Source organism: Lutra lutra, chromosome 11, assembly GCF_902655055.1.
Source record: "Lutra lutra chromosome 11, mLutLut1.2, whole genome shotgun sequence".
NCBI classification, from domain to species: domain Eukaryota; kingdom Metazoa; phylum Chordata; class Mammalia; order Carnivora; family Mustelidae; genus Lutra; species Lutra lutra.
This window is the reverse complement of record NC_062288.1, coordinates 54,122,819-54,146,774: the sequence shown is the minus strand read 5'-3', so window position 1 is coordinate 54,146,774 and position 23,956 is coordinate 54,122,819. Positions and strand designations below refer to the sequence as shown.

General features: G+C 39.8%; 1 long non-coding RNA gene and 1 other non-coding gene across 2 annotated transcripts in view; one reads left to right on the top strand and one right to left on the bottom strand.

The window, feature by feature from the left end:
- LOC125081096 (uncharacterized) overlaps positions 1–23,956 on the bottom strand; it is a 44,961-nt gene that overhangs the window by 5,102 nt on the left and 15,903 nt on the right. The gene's annotated exons all lie outside the window — the stretch shown is intronic.
- On the top strand, positions 21,064–21,171 carry LOC125081517 (U6 spliceosomal RNA). Its single transcript, XR_007121719.1, has one exon. It is a non-coding gene; the product is annotated as a U6 spliceosomal RNA (small nuclear RNA).

The following is a 23,956-nucleotide window of genomic DNA, read 5'->3' as shown; positions in this document are numbered from 1 at the left end:
CCAGGGTTTGTGTTTTGTTTTTTTGTTTTTGCCTACAGTCCTTCATCCACTGTAATCCTTCGCTCTGCTTTGAATACCTGTCCATCCCCAAGGGTGATGACCTCATGACCTTCCTGGAGGTGACAAGGCTTTTACCTGGCCTTCCATCTACATTTCTGTAGATAAGGGTCTTTTCTCTTTCTCAAATTCAGATTTAACTGGTCTATGTCTTAGTCATTCTGGAGCTCACACTCTGCTGGATGCCAGCTCACCAAAAAAATTTGAACACATGTTTCTACCTATTGTATCCAAAGGCAAGTTGTATTCTTTCTGTCTGGGGGAAGACCTACTTAAAATGAGGAAGGAGGGGAAGTTTGTCTTCACTACTTCTCTCTTGGTGTGGTGTCTTTACTTTCAAATCAATGACCTACGTGTGAATACCTTTGTCTTCATTCCCTTACTAAGGTATTTTCTCAGAGCATTCATTCATGTAAAGGTATAATGGCAGCTAGCCACACAAAGTATGTTTGCATTTTGTTTTCTTTACTATTGTATTGCCATAGCTCATGTCTCTCAGGTAAGTACTCAGTAAGTATTTATTGAATGAATGTTAAATGAATTTGTTATTTGGTACAAAGAAACCTTTTTTTTTAGCCCTAGAGGACTGGCAGAAACAGAAACAGAAAGCAATACATAAGTTTCCATCATTGGCACCATGTTCAGAGCTCTCGTGCTTTTTATTTCATTCATGCCTAACTCATTTCTCTCCTGACTGCTGGTGTGCCAATCTAGCCTCTGTACAACTGTCTGAATGACAGCTCTATAATATAATTCTAAAAAACTTCATCAGGTGATATTCAAGACATCAGCGGAAGCAGAAAGAGGTGACCAAGTGCGGGGTTATTTAGAAAATGCAACAGATAGAAATTGGGATCCAGCTGGATGAGGGGGTTGAGGAAGGCAAGCATTGGTGGTGATGTTAAACATCAAGGTGATGAGGAAGGTACTAGGAAAAAGCCCCACTGAGAAAAGCCCATTTGCATGTCTGATCCTATTTTCCCACTCCCCTCTGCCTCTTCTCAAAATCTGCAGAGCCCAGAGAAGCTCCCTGAAACTCAGCTTTCTGCATGATAAGGAAGTCAGGGGTGATAAAACATAATCTGAAGACCTTAGTTTCACACATACAGATTTTGAAGGATGCTACCTTTCCCACGTTAGGTTAAAATATCTGGGTTTTCCACTGTGAGGGCAATGAGACCCTTAAAACTATGTGTACTACGTATTTTTTCTGTAAGAAGAGGGATGGGTGGGGAGAAAAGTTACTTAGATGGTGTCTCACTTCTTTGTGGATGTTGGGCCAGTTTTAACTGATCCAACCCAGAGCAATCGGTGGTAGAAGCTATCAAGAATAGAAGAAAAGTCCTGAAGGACTGTCTGGGGCCAAGGAAAAGGCACAGAGAAGTAGAGATGAAAGGGATATAATCTGGCATCAGGACCAGCTATGTCCTCTCTACCACTTATTTATTAACTGGATGATCTTGGACAGTTAATTAACCTCTTTGTTATAGCTATAAAATGAAAATGATAATAGTATCTACCTCACAGACATATAAGTTAAATAAGATTTTTCTCGACACAATGCCTCCCTAAATGCCCAATCAATATTGACTATTACTATGATAATCACACTGCTCAACAATAGAAAAACCACAGTGGTCTCTATGGCATACAAGCAGGCTAACTTAAACTTCCAAAACACTTTGCCATCTAGAAACACTCATCTTCCAAGATTTCCACACAGGATTCATGTTCAGTATGATCTTTGCCTCAAACTGATATAACGGAGAGGAAAAAGAAATAGTTAATATCCTTTACAAACAGCTGGACCCTGGGATCATGACCTGAGCCAAAGATAGATGCTTAACTGACTGAGCCATCCAGGCACCCCCTGACAGATGTTTTCTGAAGCTCCGAGACAATGGCTTCATCTATAGAAGAGTGGGGGCCAGACAAGCTTGCATCAGAATCATTGTTAAATGCACATTTCTGGGCCTCAACCCAGATTCATGGATCTGGGGTGGGACCATTTGCAATTTTTAACAAGTTTCTAGAAGCGATGCCAATGATGCTGGTCTGGGACCACATTTTAAGAACCACTGCTATAGAACGGAGAGGTCATTCCCTAGCTAAAAAGAGTTTCAAAGTATAGGCTCTTCTGGATGAGATGTTAGTATTATTTTTAAAATGTCCTTTTCTTCTTAGAACACCCTCTATTTATGGGCCCTAACATGTCAACCCACATCATCAACATGTCTCTTTGCCCATTGTCCTCCTTGGCAGTTTAGTTTCCTCCATTTTTCCAGCATCCCTACTTTCCTTACAGAAATCTTGCCAACACATTTTTGGTTAGTGCTTTGTATTGTTTTTCTTGCTATGTCGTATTAGAAGTTCTGCGTGTTTTATAACTGAATCTTCCTTTTGCTTTTGCCTTTGACCTAACAGTTCCCCCAGAAGTCCTTGCCCATTTTCTTATGTACAGAACATAAATATTCCTCACAGAGCTAAGTGGAATGGTATACTTCATCAGCATTCACTTACCACCTAGCACACACATATTTTTAATCAAAAGCAAAACTGAAAAAGAAACTACCAGCACTCACACTGATCATTTAGGTTATGTGTAAGGAACTGACTTCTTTAGCAAGTGTGATAAAGATTTTGCTACTGACTTTGCTTCTATCAAGGGATACTTGGACTGAAAACCTACTGAAACTTTTTACTTTTTAATTTTATGTTTTGGTTTTTATGTAAATCTTCGGTTAGACTCTGCTATGGCCCAGTTAAATGCTGATTTGCAATACTATCCCAGTGAGATCCCCCATTGTGTCCAGTTTTGTCTTTTAATTTTTAGAATGGCCAAATACAATTTTTAAAATATTGCTCAAGTAGAAATATACAGCCAGGAATAAGAATCCTAGTCAAGTTTTTGCTTTAACTTGATTTTGCTCTCTCTTTTCAGTCAAGAAGAGGAAATGGGTACTTTCATTTTACTTACTACAATTGATGGTCTTTTTTACAGCTGTGAAAAAATGAACAGCTTGCCATATTCATCAAAGAGAAATCATGGTGCCTGTGTGTTTGTGTGTGTGTTTGCATGTGTCGTTAAAAAATGCTGCATCTGCGCTACGTGGTACTTAACCACAATGACGGTGACTAGCATATAATAAAGATTACATTAATTTGTGCTCTGCTTCAGAAAAGTGAGCATTTAAGTCAGCTCTACAGATTCAAAGAATAGGTCTCTTTCCTAAGAAGGCAAAGAATGGAAAAATAAAAACTCAACTCCAAAGGAGAATTAGCGCAGAGGATGATCGGGTAACCTGGTTAAAAGACAAGCATAAATGTCCTATCTCTTAGCTGAATGTCCAGACAGGCGGTTTTATCCAGTCACTATACTTTGAGTAACCACACTCAGGAATAAAGACAATGCAAACTGCATATCCCTTTATAAAATGTGGAAAAGGTGGGGGAGGATTAAGCAAAGATAATTCAGGAGACAGAGGGTTGGGCTGGAAAAAAAGGAAAGGGAGAAAAGTTTCAAATTCCCCTTTCCTCCTTTTGGCTTATGATTCAGATCCCTCATGAATGAATTTGCCACCGGTACAATTTGAAAATTTCTTTTTCCATGGGTATTAAGCCATTTCAGATTATCTCAGGCATCAAACTGAGTTCAAATATTCTAAATAAGAAGATTTTCACATTTAAAAATGCTTTCCAAATGGCTGTCGTAGAAAAACATAAGGATTCCCCCATATTTTATAATATTTGGGAGCATATTTTTTTTGAAAGATTTATTTATTTTATTTGACAGACAAAGATCACAAGTAGGCAGAGAGGCAGGCAGAGAGAGGAGGAAGCAGGCTCCCCGCTGAGCAGAGAGCCCGATGCAGGGGCTTGATCCCAGGATGCCAGGATCATGACCCGAGCTGAAGGCAGAGGCCTTAACCCACTGAGCCACCCAGGTGCCCCTCTGGGAGCATATTTTAACCTGTAAGTTTGGTCAAGATCGATTTTAGTGATACACTCTTTGATAAGAAATAGGACAGTTCCAGCACGCTTGTTTTGGTGGTAGGATAAACTGGTATAAATCTATGGAGAGTGGTTTATAGTATGATTAAGAAAAAACTGCATATATTAACATATAAATATATTATTTGTTTCAGGGGTACAGGTCTGTGAATCATCAGTCTTACACAATTCACAGCGCTCACCATAGCACATACCCTCTCCAATGTCCATCATAAAAAAAAAAAAAAAGGAAAAAAAAAGAGTTGAGCCTAATCTCTGTCTCCTATTCTGAGAGTCTAGATACCTATCACAATAGTCCTTAATAAATCTTCCTTACTATTTAAAAAAATAAAAAAAAGAAAAGAAAAAAGTGATATAACCTTTGACCTAGCAATTCCTCTTTATGTATCTAAGCTATATATACAATTTCACATGTGTGCAAAGATATGTGTTCCAATGATATTCACTGAAATGTCATTTGTAATATTTATCACCTTGCTACTGATTATAAATTGTTTACCCATCCAAAGGAATACTATGCAGCTTTTAAAACAAACTCCATATATGTTGATACAGAGTGATCTCAAATAGATATTCAATTAAAAAAAACAAAATCTGCATATTTATATTTGGTTTACATATAATACCTCTGAAAGGATATAGAAGCAGGTAGTACACGTGGTTGGATCAAGGAAGGTGTTAGGGAAGGCAGGGAGCCCGAGGTGGGGTGGGGAAGATCTTGCACCATTCTCTTTGGGGTCTTTTGAATATAATATTCCAAGCATCTATTTCCTATTCAAAATGAATTAAAATTTTTATTTTGTTAGATTTTATTTATTTTGAGAGAGAAAGAGAGGGACAGGGAGATCATGAGCAGGAAAAGGAGCAGAGGAAGAGGGAAACAGAAAATCCCAAGCGGATGCCCACTGAGTGTGGAGGAACACACACCAGCTTTGATCTCATGAGATCATGACCTGAGCCAAAACCAAGAGTCTGTTGCTGAACTGACTGAATTATCCAGGTGCTCCATCAAAATGAATTAAAATTTTAGGGGCGCCTGGGTGGCTCAGTGGGTTAAGCCGCTGCCTTCGGCTCAGGTCATGATCCCAGGTCCTGGGTTTGAGCCCCACATCGGGCTTTCTGCTCAGCAGGGAGCCTGCTTCCTCCTCTCTCTCTGCCTGCCTCTCTGCCTACTTGTGATTTCTCTCTGTCAAATAAATAAATAAAATCTTAAAAAAAAAATTTTTTTTAAAAGCTCATGGAACCTCAAGTCACAAAGAAACCTGAAAGTGGATTAAACCAACTTATTTCAATGGTTTCAGTAAACTAAGAAGTGAAAGTCTAAATCTTTTACTTATCACTAAATCATTTACTGTAATTAATTGATTACATAGAGAATGCAGAAGTCTTACCCTAGGCCAAGCAAAATCAGGGCCAGAGAAATATTTCTTTTTAGTGACACATTCCTCAAACATACATTTGAAGAACTAAAATGGACCCAGTCTGCTTTTCCTGACATGCTTAGTAAGTCTGAAGTCTGTGTAAGGTAAAATAAAGGAAGCTTTGTAGCCATCATTAAAGGTCCTCACTCTAAGATTTATGGCCATAATTGTGACAGAGCAAATGATTTTTTTTCCTGGCAGCACAAATAGTCTTAAAAAGAAACTAGGTATTGTTTTTTCTTTTCCAAGCAAAGTATAGATACCCCCCCAAATTACATGGTGTCACAGAGCATGCCATACTTCAAAAAAATGATGCCCTGCCTCTTCAATTTTATTAAGAAAAGTACATAGTTAACTCTTTCTGTCTCTGATGAACTTTGTTATAGAACAACATTCAGCTGGAAAGTGTTTTCTGAAACAGACTCATTTTGTAGTTAAGTAGATTCTGAAGTAAAACAGGAACATCATATCAATAGATATAAATCCTACAACTGTGGCTGACCATTTCAAGGTTTTTTATGTAATTATTGGTGGAGGGAACAATAAGAAATGTAGAGGCTTTCTACTCTACTGAATAACTGACAAGTTGGTTATTGATGAACTAAAGGCAGGGGCCATGCCATTTTCTGCATTCCTATTTGCACACACTAACATTGTGAGGTCCATGCTACTCACTCACTCACTCACTCACTCATTAGGAATCCATCTTCTTTATTTGGTCAATCAGTCACCAGCCACTGATGTTACTCCTAGGTGCTGGGAGATCCGGAAGTCACAAGGCAGAGCTTCTGTCCTCCAAGAACTTAGAGGTGAGTGAGAAGGGATTGGGGGGGGGGGTGGAATGAACACAGAAAGAGATAAATGTAATGCCATGTAATAAGTATGATAAGAGAGAAAAACCCTTAGGAGCCCGGAGGAAAGATATCTAAATCCTCTTGAAGTGTGCATGGATTTGCATGTCTAGAGAAGGTAGAGTGGAGAGGATCCAAAAAAATTATCAGAAGGCTGTGATAGTTGAAGAGAGTTTCAATGATATGTGGAGGTTTGCCAGGGGTGTGTGTGTGTGTGTAAGGAAGAAGCACAAACAAAATTGTAGGGGGAGAATACGGCTCTAAAAGGATACAGAGTTAAGAAATACCAAGGTGAGAGCGGGAGTAGAGGATAGCTTCAAGCAGTTCAGGACATATAGTGAAAGGCAGGAGGGAAAAGGTAGGTATGAGATGGAAGCAGGGTCCACGCAGGAGATTTCCAAGCAGACAAGATGATGGAATAAGGTTGAGCCATGAGAAAAATGCAGTAAGATTCCCACACATGGTCCCCTGGAAATCTACTTACTTCAGGAACAGAAATTACACCTCTAGATGCTAACTATACAATTTGGGTTAGGAGGGGACAGCTAACATAATAAATTGAGACTATGGTAACAAACAGGTTGCTTTGCTCATTAACTGGAACTTTAGAAAAGAAGAATATTTCCTCGGTAGAAAATATTGCTTGTATGGAATTGGCTACCACCCCCACAGTGTGCATCTGGCCAGCAGAGTTCACAGAAATGTCATCGGTCTGAAGTCTGAGGGTGTTATCACTAGATAATGATTTTCATTTGGCAACCCTCCAAATTATCTGGATTTTTCAAATAAAAAAAATTGAGCAAACTGTAAGTGGGAAAATTCCTTATTAATACTAAAAGTAACTGTGATAAGGGTAGGGTAAAATGACATGAAGGGAACATGTATTTGTGCTTTTGATGTACTTTTTTATTGTGGTAAAATATATTCTGGTAAAACTTCCTGCGGCCTCTGTCTAAAGCAAGGTAACTTGGGCTTCCTTATAGCATGGTAGCTTTAAGATTCCAAGAGAGCACAAACTCAGGCTGTCCAAGACCTAGGACAGACCTTCTGCTGCTCTTCATTGGTCAAAGCAAGTCACAAGGTGAGTCCAAAACAAGGGTCAGGGAAGTCAACTCCACCTCTTGGTGGGACAAGAGTGACAAAGACTTTGAAGCCATCTTCAATCTACCACAGTATTTATGTTCAAAAGTATGAATTTATGTACCTAAAAATAAAACAAAACAAACAAAAAACCACTTTCTACATCAGGTTGTCTGCAAGGATCACATGCTATTCTCAGTTTCTTCAATAAAATGATCTTTCCATCAGGCTGAGGGTCGAGGGATATGGGGAGGTGGTAGCTTACTGGCATGTATTGTCAAAGTGGGCATGTTTATTTTTCTCATTTTAAGCTTCCTGATGGTACTGTTATCTTTGTTTTCTATCTTCTGCTAGGTAGACAGTTATTCACCTGTTGGTATTTTTTTGCAGTTACTGGGAAGGCAGAAATTTTGAATTCTGTAGTGACCTATATTAAATTAATCCTGAAACCTCTGTTTCTCTCATTCTTGAGGTCATAAAAAATACATTTTGATTCAACATCCTCACATAACATATGCTTAAGACCTTAGTGGTCTCTTACTTTTCTGTGGCCTGTCAGAACTCCAATTCCAAATTTTTACTTCATTTAAGGTTATAAACCCAGCTTACCTTTATACATCATTTTTAAAAAGATTTTATTTATTGATTTGAGAGAGAGTGAGGGCTAGAGAGAGAAAGAGAGCACATGCAGTGGGAGAGGGAGGGAGAGAAGCAGACTCCCCGCTGAGCAGGGAGCCTGATGCAGGGCTCAATCCCAGGACCCTGGGACCATGACCTGAGCAGAAGGCAGACACTTAATCGACTAAGCCACCCAGGTGCCCCTATACAACATTTCAATCACTTGAATCTCCTGTTTCAATAATAGTTCTAGGTTTCTCACTGAACTCTGTGATTACAACAGTTTAATTTTCTAAATTTTACATTGGTTTCAATGAATCCTGCCAGTCTTTTATACTTGATGCTGCATTCTTGTATTGTTTGTTTGCTTATTCATTTATTTAGGTCAGCTGGATTCATCTTCAGGTATCCTTCTTGGGAAGGACACATAGTGTTATGTCCTTTAACCCTTGATTGACTGTCTGCATAGCCATGCCATCAGAGTTTATATAAAATTCTTGCTTTCCAACCTTTCATAGCTTAAAATTCTATAGATATTTTTTTCTTACTTTCAATCATGTTAAAAAAGAGAAATTTGAGTGTTCTTATTGTTGCTTCTTTCTGAAAATTATACATCCTTCTTGAACTTAGGTTTTATTTTATTTTTTTTTAAAGATTTTATTTATTTGACAGAGAGAAATCACAAGTAAGCAGAGAGGCAGGCAGAGAGAGAGGAGGAAGCAGGCTCCCTGCCGAGCAGAAAGCCTGATGTGGGGCTCGAACCCAGGACCTGGGATCATGACCTGAGCCGAAGGCAGCGGCTTAACCCACTGAGCCACCCAGGCGCCCCTGAACTTAGGTTTTAAAAATTATTAGTGTTTATTTAGATGTAGGTCCTTTTTATAATTTTGCCTAGATTCTGATAAGTCCCTTTGAGTTGTGATTTTATTTCATCTCAAGAAAATGTCTTCTAATACATTTTGACTATCATTTCACATGTATCACTCTGGTTTTTGCATTTGGAAAATTATTATGTGTCTGACCTGAAATCTCTGTCTTCTACTTTTTTTCTCATCTTACTTCTTTGTATTTTTTACTCTGCTTCTGGGAGAATAACTCCCAGACACACTGTAGTGTGTCCTCCACAGTATAAATTCAGATTTGCAAATTTTTTATGCTATCTATAAACAACATCAAAGCAAATTACACTTTCCATACTAATTTGAAGGGATATAGCACCCTGAGGTTTATAGCAGCATTATCAACAATAGCCAAATTATGAAAAGAGCCCAAATGTCCTTTGACTGATGAATGGATAAAGAAGATGTGGGGTGTGTGTGTGTGTGTGTGTGTGTGTTCAGCCATAAAAAAAAAAAAATGAGATCTTGCCATTTGCAACAATGTGGGTGGAGCTACAGAGTATTATGCTAAGTGAAGTAAGTCAGTCAGAGAAAGATAAATATCATATGGTCTCATTTATATGTGGAATTTAAGAAACAAAACAAATGATCATAGGAGGAAAAAAAGAGAGGTAAACTGAGAAACAGACTCTTAGCTATGGAGAACAAAGTGATGGTTACCAGAGGGGAGGTGAGGGTCGGGAGATACATGAAAGAGGTGATGGGGATGAAGAGGTGTACTTTTTGTGATGAGCATCAGGTGTTGTATGGAGTTACTGAATCACTATATTGTACACCTGAAACTAATTATACTGCATGTTAACTAACTGAATTTAAGTAAAAGCTAAAAAATAATTTATACTTTTCCATCACTATTGTGATTTTTTTCTACTTGCACTATTTTATTTTAACTATATTTGTAGCTCTGACTTTACCACAGCTTGATTTTTCCTGAGGATGCCTGCTTTTTTTCAGAGATCTTTTTTTCTTTTTTAATTCTTTTGAGGGATTGAGCAGGAATAATCTCTCATTTTTACCAGCTTATTGTATGATATGTCAAACTCTTCTTCTGCGTCTTTGGGGGCAATATCCTCCTTCCCTTACGTGGCAATATTGATTCACCTTCTTTTCCACAAAAATGATTTGCCAGATTACTAAACTGCAGCAAGAGAAAATCAAGCAGAGACAGAAAAAGGAAAAACAAGGACAAAGACCTTAAACAGATCTCAGGGTAAAGCTATATAAAATGACTACCCCAAAGGCCCAGGCTCATCTTGGTATTAGTACGCTCCTATTTGGACCATCCCTATAAGCAACAAATGGCAATACACCAGCCACATTACCCATAAAACAAAAATGGACAAATATTAGAAGACGCTCAGTTCCTCCAGACACTAAGGACGAGGAAGAAATTATCCTGAAGGTCCCACATACACGGTACTGTGCACCATAATGACCAATGTCCTCAACAATATCTGGAAGGGTAGTACATGACCAGTGTTATGAGCCTACTGACGTGGGCTAACCACTTTATCCCAAAGGCAATTCAAGTACAGAGATTGTGCTCTTTGGCAATTATATGGAGTATGATTGCTCTCTGCTCACAACTAAATTTAGAATTATACCTTTAGAAGTTTTAACCACAAGTATGGTTGACACTTATGAAATTACTGGCATCTAGCAAAAAACACAGGACCACAGAAAAAGGGCACTTTAAAACTATTCTGTCTTTATGAGCAGAATGAAGCCTCTTCTTAGAAAATAATTTACACCTATTTTAATGTATAGATAAGTGAGACCGGAAGCCTCAAAATTCTACTTCTAGACCTTAGCTAAAACAAATTTAGCACGGAAATCCTTAAGGCAGGTAGGTGTACTCCAGTACTCAAGTGAAGCCATAAGACCAGTTCAATTGAGTACTCAGAACACATTGCTTTGAGCAAGGCTATCTCCTCATGTGTCCTATACAAAAAATTGCTGCCTAAATAAATACAAAGCAACTAAGTAAATAAAATAGAGAGTATTATAAAAAATACTTCAGTATTTTTAGTTGTCCACTTTAGTTGGCTTTAAACTAATCGAGAGCCATTTAGAGAAAAGATCAGACAGGAGAGCCAGAAGTCCATTAGGGAGACACATTGATCATGGCAATGAGGTTGTCCATATCTTTTGTATGTTTGAAAACTCTTACTTATTTCAACAGGACATTCTCCCTGAACATACTAGACAACAGCTGAAATGGCTCCCTAAATCTTTGAAGAGCTTTTGGGGGTCTCTTTTTCCTCTTAGAGTTCTCCTATCTGAAACACCAGAAATATCACAAGAACCCACTGGTTAGATCGTTAGCCTCTAAGTATTTGTACACTTTCTGGTTCTGTGTTCTTGGGTCTGTTTTCTTCAGACAGATCCCAAAATCATTTGTGAAAAAGTTTTTTTCCAAACTGCTTCAAGAAACCTATTTGTCAATAGGCAGGACCGTCTCTCCTGAAGATTTGAAGCTATGATAATCCTGACTGGAAGAAGTCAATGGGAAAATCATCCCATGTACTTTCCCCACAGGGGACAGTGAAAGAGAGAGGGAGGGAGGGAGAGAGGGAGGGAGGGAGAGAGGGAGGGGGAGAGAGGGAGAGAAGAAGATATAATAGTGGACAAAGGATTAAGTATACTTGTGTTTGAAGCACTTCACTGTGCTTGAAGTTAAAAAAAAAAATCTTAAAGGACACTGTGCCACCCAAGGGAGCAGGAGCAATAGGGTTAAGCTCACGGACTGAGTATAAGGCTCCCCTACAGGCAGCTTCCTGGAGACTCTATAGAGCTAACAGCAAAGGGGTAGTTTCCCCAAGATGGAAACCTAATACTATTTCCCACCGCAGGGCTCTCAGTTTGCACCTTTGAGAAATCCTTGGCTATATACAAGCACCATGATTCCACTATAGCTAACCTCATAATAAATAAAACACCTATTTGTTTCCCCCATCAGAATGGGGTGTGTATGTGTGCATGCGTGTGTGTGTGTATGTGTGTGTGTGTGTGTGTGTGTGTGTTACAGGATAAAATAAAATCGGCTGATTTTTCATGCCTTTTCAATTGTCAATGCAAAATATGGTAGAAGGCATCTACAGGCAATCCAATTATCCCTTTCCCTCTCCAATGGGAAGATCATTCCCGTGTGACCCGACCCTTGCGACAAAATGCGAATGAAATGGTACACTTTAAGGAGGCATCTTCTTCATCAGCCTGTGAGTGCATACAGGAGCTGATGAGGACCTCAGCCCTGAGGCCACTCCCACATCCAGGGCGCTTGCTGCTTCAGGGTGTATTTCAACACTGTGAACGTGGTTCCTATTACGTGACAAGATGACAGATACCATCCAATGAACCACAACACATAAAAGGGAAAAATAACATTTTCTCACCTTGGGAGGGCTTGAAGGGTCCATCTAGCTGCAGACACCAGCTTATATTATTTTGCCAACAAGGTTTCAACCCAGAGTTGGGTTTAAAGAGCAGAATTTTAACGGAGGAGGAGGCTGAAATAAAATCAGGTTTTCTCAAGAAGCCAGCCTGGGGCACAGGAGATGGACAGCGATAAAATATTCAAAAGCTAACTTTCTAAATGAGGCTTCTCGGTCCCCCCTTCTTTAAGTCTGTATTTCCATAGATGCATGGGTGTAAACCTTTTCTGCAGCCAGAGTAGCTCTCAAAATAAGAGAAAGTCAAGGAGTGTTCTAACAAATAGGTCTTCAAACGTCTGTCTCTCAGTCCAAACCCTACCTGGGCATCACTTACAAGCAGATCTTTTTTTTTTTTTTTTGGTATTGTTTCTCCAGGCTGCTACCAGATAAAAACTTACCATCGTCATGATCAATAGCCATTTTGTGAGTCGGCTCCACTCACCGATGCAGGCTCACGCCGCAAATCTGTGGTCCGTCAATTGAGCCCCTTCAGCATGCAAGCTTGACTGAGTGATTGAGTTTTTCACAGCCTGATCAAACAAATAGCATCCAGAATGCTATTTTCTCCCATTTGGAGTTGTTTGTTTAAGCTCAGCAAGTGCCAGGGGAATTTAATGGACCAAGTGGTAGCAAAATCAGCTACGGGAGGAATGCCTCCTTTGATGTCCCTGTTCTTACAAGGGGATAATATGGGATATTTGTAAACTTCAGAATAAATCTGGGAGGACAGGGCTGGTCAAATTGTATTCTGGCAAAAACTCAGTACTACTTAGCAGCTGTGATTTTTAAAATGCACTTCAGCTCCAAGGCCAGCTCCACCTCTGAGGCTAATTTACAGCAGAGTAATATTTGTATTGCAGAATGATTAGATCTCGGCTGCATGGAGAGACAAGGGGTGACACTGAGCTCTGGAGGTCCCATTTTGTGATTCCACGGGTAAAAGGAAATTCATGTAAGGCCAGGAGAAAACGTTCATATTTCAGAGTGTTAGGTTTTGCCTCTATAATTATGGCAAATTCACCCATTTTCAGAGCTTTCTCTATACAGGTTTTACGTTTTTGGCTACTTCTTTGTGATTGCTTATTGAAACCTATGAAGTAGTTTGGAATTCTAAGACTAAAAAACAAAGTGCAGAGAAGCACTAATTTAGTGCACAGGTTCCAGGCTGCACAGTCAAGTTAATACCCTGCATTTGCCTGTTGTTTATTTGACCTTGGATGAGTTATTCAACCTCTATGAACCTCAGTGTTTGCAGCTGTAAAAAGGATCATCACAGCAGGGTCACAGAGGAGCGCTGTGACAATGAAATGAACTGATGCATGCACAGCTCTCAGCACGGCACCTGCTGTGTCAGCATCATCTAGGAAATGATAATCCCTGTGAGATGGGACTAAAGTAACCTTGAGGAATCTAGTGCTTGCTGAAGACGGGCTTCTCCCACATGAATTAAGTAAAAACAACCTAAGGGTCCGACTGCCCAATGCCACATTTTCCCCTTGCTTGCCTATCCTTGTGTTACTTTTCTATCATCCACCATTGCATCGATCTCCACACAACCCAGGGCAGGACAGTTCTGCAAGAGGAAGAGCAGCGTGGGGAGATGGCGGGGTCCCCCGAAGATGAGGAGAATGAACAGACGAATCAAAAGAAACTTGTCAGCTGGCTCAGTGTAGAATGCTCAGGAAATGCTCAGATGGTGTAAGCTGTTGTTTGCTAAAATACATTTTTTTTCTATTATGTGAGATATCAATTCTTATTTTCTTGGCCATGATTAATATGGTGCATCAAGGGATGAGGACAGGCGTGTGCCTGCATCAGCCTTACTCCCCACACATGCACACACATGCTCAGAATTTCCCTCTGACATTAGTCTCCTTACATTTATAATAAATTCCGCCCTCAATTCTGCGGGACATTGCTGGCCAAAGGACACAGTTGCTAGGTAAGTGTCTGAGGCACTGACAGTAGCCCCTGGACTCAAACCCTGACTTGCTGGTGCTCTGCCGTCTTCCGTGAAGGAAAGAGCATGTCCTCTGCATCAGTGATTGAAAAAAATCTTCAAAGAAGGGGTTGGTTAAAAATGAGCATTTTAGTAAAAAATACTTGGTATTCCTCTGTCACTATTCAAGATAGGAAGATGTGGAGTCAATTTAGTGAGCTTCAATTGCAGCTGACTTTGGAAGGAATAATATACTCGTGTCTCTTCAGATGCATATCGAATAGGGAGCTTTCTCCACGGCTGGGATGGTGCAGAATGCAGCCTGGTCAGATTTCCACGAGCAGAATATCCCCTTAAAACAGGAAGAGGCGGGGCGCCTGGGTGGCTCAGTGGATTAAAGCCTCTGCCTTTGGCTGGGGTCATGATCCCAGGGTCCTGGGATGGAGCCCCACATCGGGCTCTCTGCTCCACGGGGAGCCTGCTTCCTCCTCTCTCTCTGCCTGCCTCTCTGCCTACTTGTGATCTCTGTCAAATAAATAAATAAAATCTTTAAAAACAAAACAACAACAACAAAAAAAACCAGGAAGAGGCAAAACCTGAGATTTTTATAAGGCTGGTGATGTAAGGCTTCCCACTTCATCTCTAAAACATACGTGAGTGGTTCTCCCTTTTCGTCATTTTCTTGTCAAGCTCAACACCAGGAAGAGGTATGAAAAAGGCCCAGTGTTGGGAGCACCCTTCCATTTATTAAATGGGATGCTGCCCATTTCATGAATTGTTGAAGAAACCCAATCAGATCCTGACAAAAATTTAAAAAGTTGTTTGAAAACAAGGAAAAGGGTCATGCATGAAAGGTAGGCAAGGTGTGTAGGGAGATTCCAGAAGTGAGCAAAGGCCTGGTGGTGGTGGGAGCAGCTGGGGAAAGGACAGAGCAGACACAGTCTTCCTCCTCAGGGTGTGCACTGCTGGCTCCAAGAAGGCAGGAGGGAGGGCCCTTCAGAGAACCAGACCATAATGGCCCGCTGAGGGGGTCTAATTAAAATGAGCACCACATTGATAACTGTTACTCAAAATCGTTAGTTGGCTCTATTTCACGGGAGACCTTTGGAGAAATGCCCCTCATGAGCCAGAGGCCCAGACACTAGGGTATAAGGATGTTTCCTTCTCTGGGGGTGTGCAAGTAGTAAATAGACTGGGAACATCTCAAGCAGGATACCTGAAAGGCCTCTTTTCTGAAACGACTGGTCTGTTTGCAAGGAGAGAATGTGTAACACCATTAAACAGCCCAGTAAGAACTCCTCTTCTTCCTAGAATCTCATTTTCTTTCTGTATTTCTATGAAAGAATAGGCAGACACTTGCCCATCTGTGTTCCAAATGAGGCCTAAGAACATGGTGTTTGGCTGTCACCATAGCCTTTAGTCCTGCCTTGGGTTAAACAGAAAGAAAGATGAGAAAATCTTCCCCTCCTCTGGAGTGAGTATCCCATGGCGACAACCGGGGCTTAGAGGGAGATCTTGAGCAAAACCTTTGGAACTCAGCAATGTGGTCAAGTGTCCTATGTGAGCCCCGAGGAGCATGACTGTCTGGGTAGTTGAAGAATCCCACCTCCAGGCAGAGGACAGGAAAAATTTCAGGAATACCTGGCTTGGCAATCGATAAGGAATGGAGAGAGAATGAAACTTTGCAACTGGTCTCAGTTCTTGCCCTTGGTATGTCTATTAGAAAGCAATCAAAACGTTGTGTGAAGCTTTACTGAGTAGAGGGGCTGAGTCTAGAGACCCCGTACACTAGGTCATTCTGGAAAGGAACCATCTTGGGAGGCCTGGTCAGGATATCAGAGAATAGTTGGCAGGTAAAAAACAAAAAAACGCAGACATATACATGTGTAACCTAGGGATGGAGGACTCTACCTTCTTGCCATGAATATACCCTCATTGTAACTCTACTGAGTAATACAATGTAAAACATCACCCACACAGAAAGAACAAAGTCTAGAAGTTTCTTGTTGGGAACTGGATACATGAGAGAACTGCTGGTAATGTACATCAAAAGGAAAATGGTGCTCACACGGGAAACACTGGTTTAGGGATAACCACAAAACTCCACTAGTTTCAAAGCTCTCCTTCCATCTATGTTTGAGCCAGTGCACAGTTTCGTGTCACTCAGACTTGAAAAGAGAGGTTCTCAAGAATTGGGGGCACTGAAACATTTTTTAAGTTTTTATTTCTAATTCACTCATCTATTTGTTCAATTAAGTATTTATTTATAGCCTAAACATGTGCCAGGCACTGTCCAAGAGCTGGGGATTGTACAGTGAACAAAAAAATACAACAAAAAAACAGCTTCATCTCTGCCCTCATAGAACTTATATTTTGGAGGATGTCATAGGTATTAACAAAATAGTCATACCAGGGCACCTGGGTGGCTCAGGAAGTTAAGCAACAGCCTTCAGCTCAGGTGATAAACTCAGGGTCCTGGGACTGAGCCCCGTGTTGGGCTCCCTGCTCAGCGGGGAGTTTCCTTCTCCCTCTTTGTGCGTGCTCTCTAATAAATAAGTAAAATCTTTAAAAGAACTAAATAAAATAGTCATACTAAGAGAAAATTTCACCCTTGGTTAATGCTAGGAAGGAGAGGAATATTATATTGTGTGGTTGACATAGTCTGGAGGAGAAAGGGAAGTTACTCTGAAGGAATAAAAATCCAGATGAAGGGGCACCTGGGTGGCTCATTAGGTTAAGCCTCTGCCTTCAGCTCAGGTCACAATCTCAGGATCCTGGGATGGAGCCCCGCATCGGGCTCTCTGCTCAGCAGGAAGCAGGCTCCTGTCCTCTCTGCCTACTTGTGATCTCTGTCAAATAAATAAATAAAATCTTAAAAAAAAAAACCCAGATGAAGTCTGAGGTATGAGTTGGATTATTTAGGTAGAGAGGCAGGGAGGAAGGGAACAGTATGCGGAAACTGTTTGTGGCAGGAGAGGTCATGGCCCACTCGGTGGAGTATGGAGAGGCCAAGGCTGAGGAGAGTAAGGAAGCATCTGGCAAGGTAGGTCTGGATCATGTAAGGCCTTGTAGGGTAACTGTATCTTTTGATCTTAAATTAGTGGGAAGCCTAGAAATATCACCATCTTTTAAAAACTGGTAATGCCATGAAATAGGGCATTCTTTTTTTTTTTAAGATTTTATTGATTTATTTGAACAGAGAGAGAGAGATCACAAGTAGGCAGAGAGGCAGGCAGAGAGAGAAGGGAAGCAGGCTTCCCGCTGAGCAGAGAGCCCGATGTGGGGCCCGATCCCAGGATCCCAAGATCATGACCTGAGCTGAAGGCAGGCTTTAACCCACTGAGCCACCCAGGTGCCCCGAAACAGGGCATTCTTAACTTTTCTAAAGCTGAAGACCCCAGAATATGCCAACTGTTTCCAGAAAACAGGGTTAGTCTCAAGGCTGCCACACATGGCCCTTGAGTTGCGTGTGCAGTCACAATTTACTCTGTTGTGACTAAGTAGGCTTCCAAGAGTTGTGGGGATGGGGCAGCCTTGGTTAGATGTTCTTGGATCAGCAGACAGGGTTGTTTTCTCTAAATGGAGAATCAAAGGACACACTTGAAATTGAAAGTGGTGTGAAAGGAATCTAAATTGGTTAAATGTCAGATACATCCATGATTTATGTCTCCTTTACATCTCATTGCTGATAAAGCTAACACTCCTTTGTTAGTTGGATGTGTGTGTGTGTGTGTGTGTGTGTGTGTGTGCGCGCGCGCGCAGGTAAGAAAAAAATTTTCAAGGCAAGAAGACTATAGGTCCATTGCCTTACTTCTCCTGGCACAAGGTCAGGGAAACATGTGACCTAAGAGAAATGTAAATTTCATGCCATACACTAAGCAAACTCTTTATTTTTTTAATTATACAAGCAATTCATACTACAGAAAAAGTAGGAAGTTCGTGCCACCAAAAAGGAGAAAATTGCAAACTCCCAAATCTATTAATGTTTTTTCCTCTGAGTTTACATACTTCTAACATTTCTGATATACCTGTATTAATGCATGAATGACATGTTCATTTTTAATAGAAAAACCAATTCTGGGGCACCTGGGAGTTCAGTCCATTTAGTGTCTGCATTCAGCTCAGGTCATGATCCCAGGGTCCTAGGCATGCGAAGTTCTGGCTCACACTAACTCTTCTTTTGTGAGAAAAGAATCTGAACTGTGGGACACCTGGGTGCTCAGTCGGTTAAGTGTCTGTCTTCGGCTCAGATCATGATTCCAGGGTCCTCGGACTGAACCCCATTTCGGGCTCTCTGCTCCACAGGGAGTAGGCTTCTCCCTCTGCCCCTCCTTCCACTCACTCTAAATCTCTCTCACTCTCTAATAAACATAATCTTTAAAAAAAAAGACGCTGAACTGTGGTTATTTGACAGATTTGCATATAATGCACATATCCATTTCCTAGGGCTGCCATAACATCACAAACTGGGTGGCTTAAAACAAAAAAAAAAAAATGTATTGTCTTACAGTTCAAGAGCCAGGAGTCTAACATCAAGGTGCTGACAGGATTGGTTCCTTATGGACACTCTGAGGGCAAAATCCATTCCATGTCTTCTTCCTAGCTTCTGGTGGTTGCCAGCAATCACTAGCATTCCTTGGCTTGTCAGGCCATCACCCCGGCCTCCAGTGTCACATGGCCTTTCTCCTTGCATGTGGCCCTCTGTGTCTCCTACCCAGATATGCTGTTCTTTTCTCTTGTGAAAACATTAGTCAGGGGTGCCTGGATGGTGTGGTTAGTTAAGCATCTGACTCTTGGTTTTGACTCAGGGTTGTGGGATCAAGCCCTGAGTCAGGCTCTATGCTCAGCATGGAGTCAGCTTGGGTTTCGTTCTCCCTCTGCCTCTTCCTCCATGTTCAGTTGCGTGCACACACACACTCTCTCTCAAATAAATAAATCTTTAAAAAAATAAAAATAAAAACAAAGCAACACCAGTCATTGGCTTCAGGGCCTACTCCAATCCAGAAGGACATCATCTTAAATGGATTATATATCTAAAGACCCTCTTTATAGATAAGGTCACAGTCACAGATACCTGGGATTAGGACTTAAACCCACTACACTGAGTCCAATGTGTAATAATTTATTTCACTCATTACTAGCAACATATGGGAAAATTAAAATTGCAAAGCAGTTCTTTTTTTTTTAATATTTATTTATTTGACACAGAGAGAGAGAGAGAGAGACAGCAAGAACAGGAACACAAGCAGGAGAGTGGGTGAGGGAGAAGCAGGCTCCCTGCTCAGGAGCCCTATGTGGGGCTCGATCCCAGGACCCTGGGATCACGACCTGAGCTGAAGGCAGATGCTTAACCAACTGAGCCACCCAGGCATCCCTAGCAGTATTATTTTCATTAATGATCCAAGGATTCTACCTGCAATTCTCTACCCTATACCAAAATTATTGAATACTCAGAACAAAACAAAAGGAATCCTCTCTTCTAGTATACTATGGAGAGACCCTAGGCCAATATCAAATAAAATCTGGAAAAGAAAAGGGCAGAGAACAGATTCATGAGTCCTAAGAACATTATCTTTGTGTATTAACTTATGGATGAATCAATGTATTAAGGATGAAAGTGCAGATAAGAATATCCTGTATTGAGTGAACTTTGATTCTTAGCATTAAGAAATACCACAGTGCACATAAAAAAGCAAAACAAATAAGTAACTCTATATTTTTAATAGAATTAGGATGGAGTCTTTGAAAAATAGGGAATGAAAAGGCTCATCTTTCTGGGTGGGATGTTTTAATATGAAGTCTGGTTTTTCTAAGATTTTGAGATTTAGTATAATTGCTGGGAGCACAAATCCAAGAAAATATACTAAGATTTGTCCTAATCCACACTGAATTCCTATATATAACTAATTTCTCTGTAATTTTTATACAAAATTTTTCAGAAATTAAAAACTTTCTGTAAAATGGAGTTCTCCAAATTGAACCACATCTGTCCCCAGATTTATACTGTATGAGATGAAATGCTGTATGATGACAGCTATCATCATGGGGGGCATGAGATTAGGAGAGGGAAGACCTGTGCTATCCCAGGGGATCTCCTTCATGGATTTACTGCTCTGACCTTGATCCTGTGATCTCTCACACACTCCCCACTTTTTCTACCCAGTCCAGGCCCCATGTCCACTGTAGCAGAACTCATTCTGTTCAACCACTTTGGCAAAAAAGTTATCAACTCTTTGAACCAAGCCTCTTGGTGTTGAGAAGTGCTGCTGGGGAAAGATAAACCACGCAACGCTAGGGGTGGATGCAGATGAACAAGTGTATAGTTTCCTCCCTCACCTGGGACTTCTGGGTTGACCTGGGATGTCTCTGAATGATCCTAGCCAACGTGCTCACTTGCTCTACACCCGTGTAGAGAGGAGTTGCTTTTCTGCAACACAGCCCTGCACAAGAATTCATTCCCAGGTTCACAGGATCTCTTCTCTAATTCAGGTGATATTAAATAGGCTGAAATGTCATTACAATCTACATTCAGTGATTTTAATAATTATAAAATATTCCATTTGGGGGGAGTGCTAGTAACAATTGCAGAGGGAAAGAGCTGGCAAATTCGGTCATCAACATCATACAGTAAATTGACAATTCCTTTTATGTGGCTGTCACAAACCACGTGTTAAAATGGACCTCCACAGAAGAGTACTGAAATGCCAAGTTGTGGTTTGAAAGTACCTGTTTATTGATGTTTAAAGCTGGCCTGTGCTCACTTCAGCAGCACACACACTAAAACTGGACCGACACAGAGAAGAATAAGCATGGGTCCTACACAAGGACAACACGGAAATTTGTGAAGCATTATGTATTTTTTAACTGGAATTTAGATAAAAACTTAAAAAAAAAAGGAAAATTTCCAGTGAGATAAGAGTAAAAGAGGAACGAAAGGAAGGAAAGAAAGGAAAGGAAAGGAAAAAAGCAAGCAAGCAAGCAAGCAAGCCAGCCTAAGCTTTAGACTTCCAGTTTGTTTTGGGGTCTTACCATTGTTTGTCCTTATAAACAGTGACAGGTGCGAAAGAGTGAATGTCACGGAGCTGTTTAAACACACTCACTGGGCTCCTTTTCCTTTCTGATGGGCAACAGAGAAAATTACTTTCTATTGCTAGCACTTGAGATTTCACAGTTGTGTCCCCCCCTTCCCATAAACCATTAATAATTTTTGTTAGATTGCATAATTTATAGTATCAGTTGTGAATGCATAATGTAATAGTATATACTGAAGGGTAGTCTTCCTTCAAATAGGTTACTGAAAATGAAATAAATACCTAGATTAAATTTCCATACTAGGGAGAGAGAAATGAAATAATTTGCTGAGTTGCAAAAATACGTAATAGACATTGTGGAGGTAATCTAAGTTCTAAAAAATTACCTCATTGTTCTAGTCACATCAGATGGTTTCATTCTGAAAGCAATCCCTAAGAAAAATGTTGTGATAATTACTGAACAAAAATATTTTTTTTAAATGAGTTGAAAAATAATCTCTCTAAATATTAATAAAATGAGGCCAAATTAGTTTATAACTTACAGTGTGATATGGAAAAGTGACTTATTTATTTTAGTGTCTGCTCTTGTGAAAGAAGGGGCCGCAGAATCTTTAAAATACAATGTAAGAGCTGGAAAAATTTTGTTTATCTTCATATTTAACCCTAAACTTTAAGAAAAAAGATCACCAGAGGATTACTTCAATTTCTAGAAATTTGTTGGTACTTCTAGAGATTTATTTGTAGATTTTCTGCAGTTGTAAGAAATGCAATTCATGTTTCCTATTAAGAGGCATCTACTAAAATGACTATCTGTTTTTTCCAAACAACCATCTGCTCCTTTCTTGTGCCTACTATAAATCAATAACATTATTTAGTATTTCTCCTTTTGCTATGATTATTATATTTTTCATGGATCCAAACCCCTTATTTTACTAAACTGTTGTCTTCCTAAGAAACTATCAAGCTTCGACTGTGGGATTGGTCCTAGACCCCATGGGAATCCCAAATAGAATTTTAATTTTCTGTAGGCACCAGGCACCATTTGTCGTTTATTCCTCCAAAATGATTTTAATTACAGTAACAGGATTATGTTCATCAGGACATGTGTTATCTTCTTCAGTGAAAGCGTACTTTTTCCCCTTTAGAAAGGGAAGAAGACAGAAGTAAAGGAAAGGGATGGAAAAATTAGGTCAAGGACAGACAGTGGTGAAATTCAAGGTTGGGTTAATGACTTTGATGCTTTTAAAATAAGCACACATAGAAATCAGTAGGGGAATCTGATCTGTAAAAGTAACAGGTTTTGATGACATTTATAAATGAACTCCATAAAATTCTTCTTTTTAGAGCCACTTATGATCTTTTGAGGCTGTTTTTGATACATACATATTTCTATTTACACTTTCCTCACAATAAATGTTTTAATACCTCCATTTGGTTAGGAGACGCTCTTAAACATACAAATAACACTTTTGCCTAGATTGTTTATTTAATGTGACTTGCAGAAAGTGTAAATCATAAACTATTTGGTGGTTTAACATTTTCCCTTCTTTTGAGGTACTAGTAAATAACACTAACATCATCATCACCATAATTAATACCCTTTAAGATGGAACTCTAGGGGAAAAAATTAAAAGCTGAATTTATCTAACTTTTTTACTCTTCCTAAACGTCAGGCTGATTTACAAAAGCTTAGTAATTTTGCTGATGTCTGTCCATGTCTATAAATTCACTCCATTTCTAAATTTAGAGATTCTTTGCTAACATGATTAAAATATTTCCTAATTTGTTCTCCTCATCATCTTTGGGCTGTGCACAAAATAAAAGGACTACAAACCCAAGCCAGAGAGCTCATTCGTAACCTTGATAAGCTTCGTAATGCTAATGTTGTTTTGATAGAGAAAACCACAAGTAATGCAAATAGCAGCCTCCACTCCCCAGTACAGGTGTGTAATAAGCGCATATAATTAAGCCAAAGATACATAATGGTTTGTTGTTGGATACGCATTTACAACAGCTGACTACGCTCTTAATGTGTGGTTCATGAGTTAGGTAATTTTCTTATGTCTCCTCTCCTTGAACAGAATATTCCTCATGGACTCATATACAAAATGATTCTGTGCCTTTTATACAGTAGATTGCCACTGCTGCCTGTAATTTAGCGTCTTTGCCATATCAGCATTACCTAAAGATGATTAAAAAGAGCATGTAAATTCACAAACAAGTCATTTTATTCTTCAACTTAAATAATTTAAAAATGCCCCCCAAAAGGAAAGTTATCAAAATGTAAGCCTTTCGACATGGTTTCCATCTTAGTGAAATATATCAAGCGTGCATTTAATCACTGTTATGCATAAAATATGGTTTATGGCTCTGCTCTATATATCACATAAACTTCTTTGTATATTATGAATCTGAGTCCTTTAAAGGGCATAAAGCAAATAGGAAACACAAGTAAGGGTTTTTAAAAATCCGTACAGATACAAGCAACTGTGCATAAACTACTTGTAGTTATTTTTAATTCTGTACTTCCACTGAGGTTTTTTTTTTAATAATGCAAAACACGTCCACACGTATATTTATATAGTCCTGGCATTTCGAATTGGGCAGACTAAAAA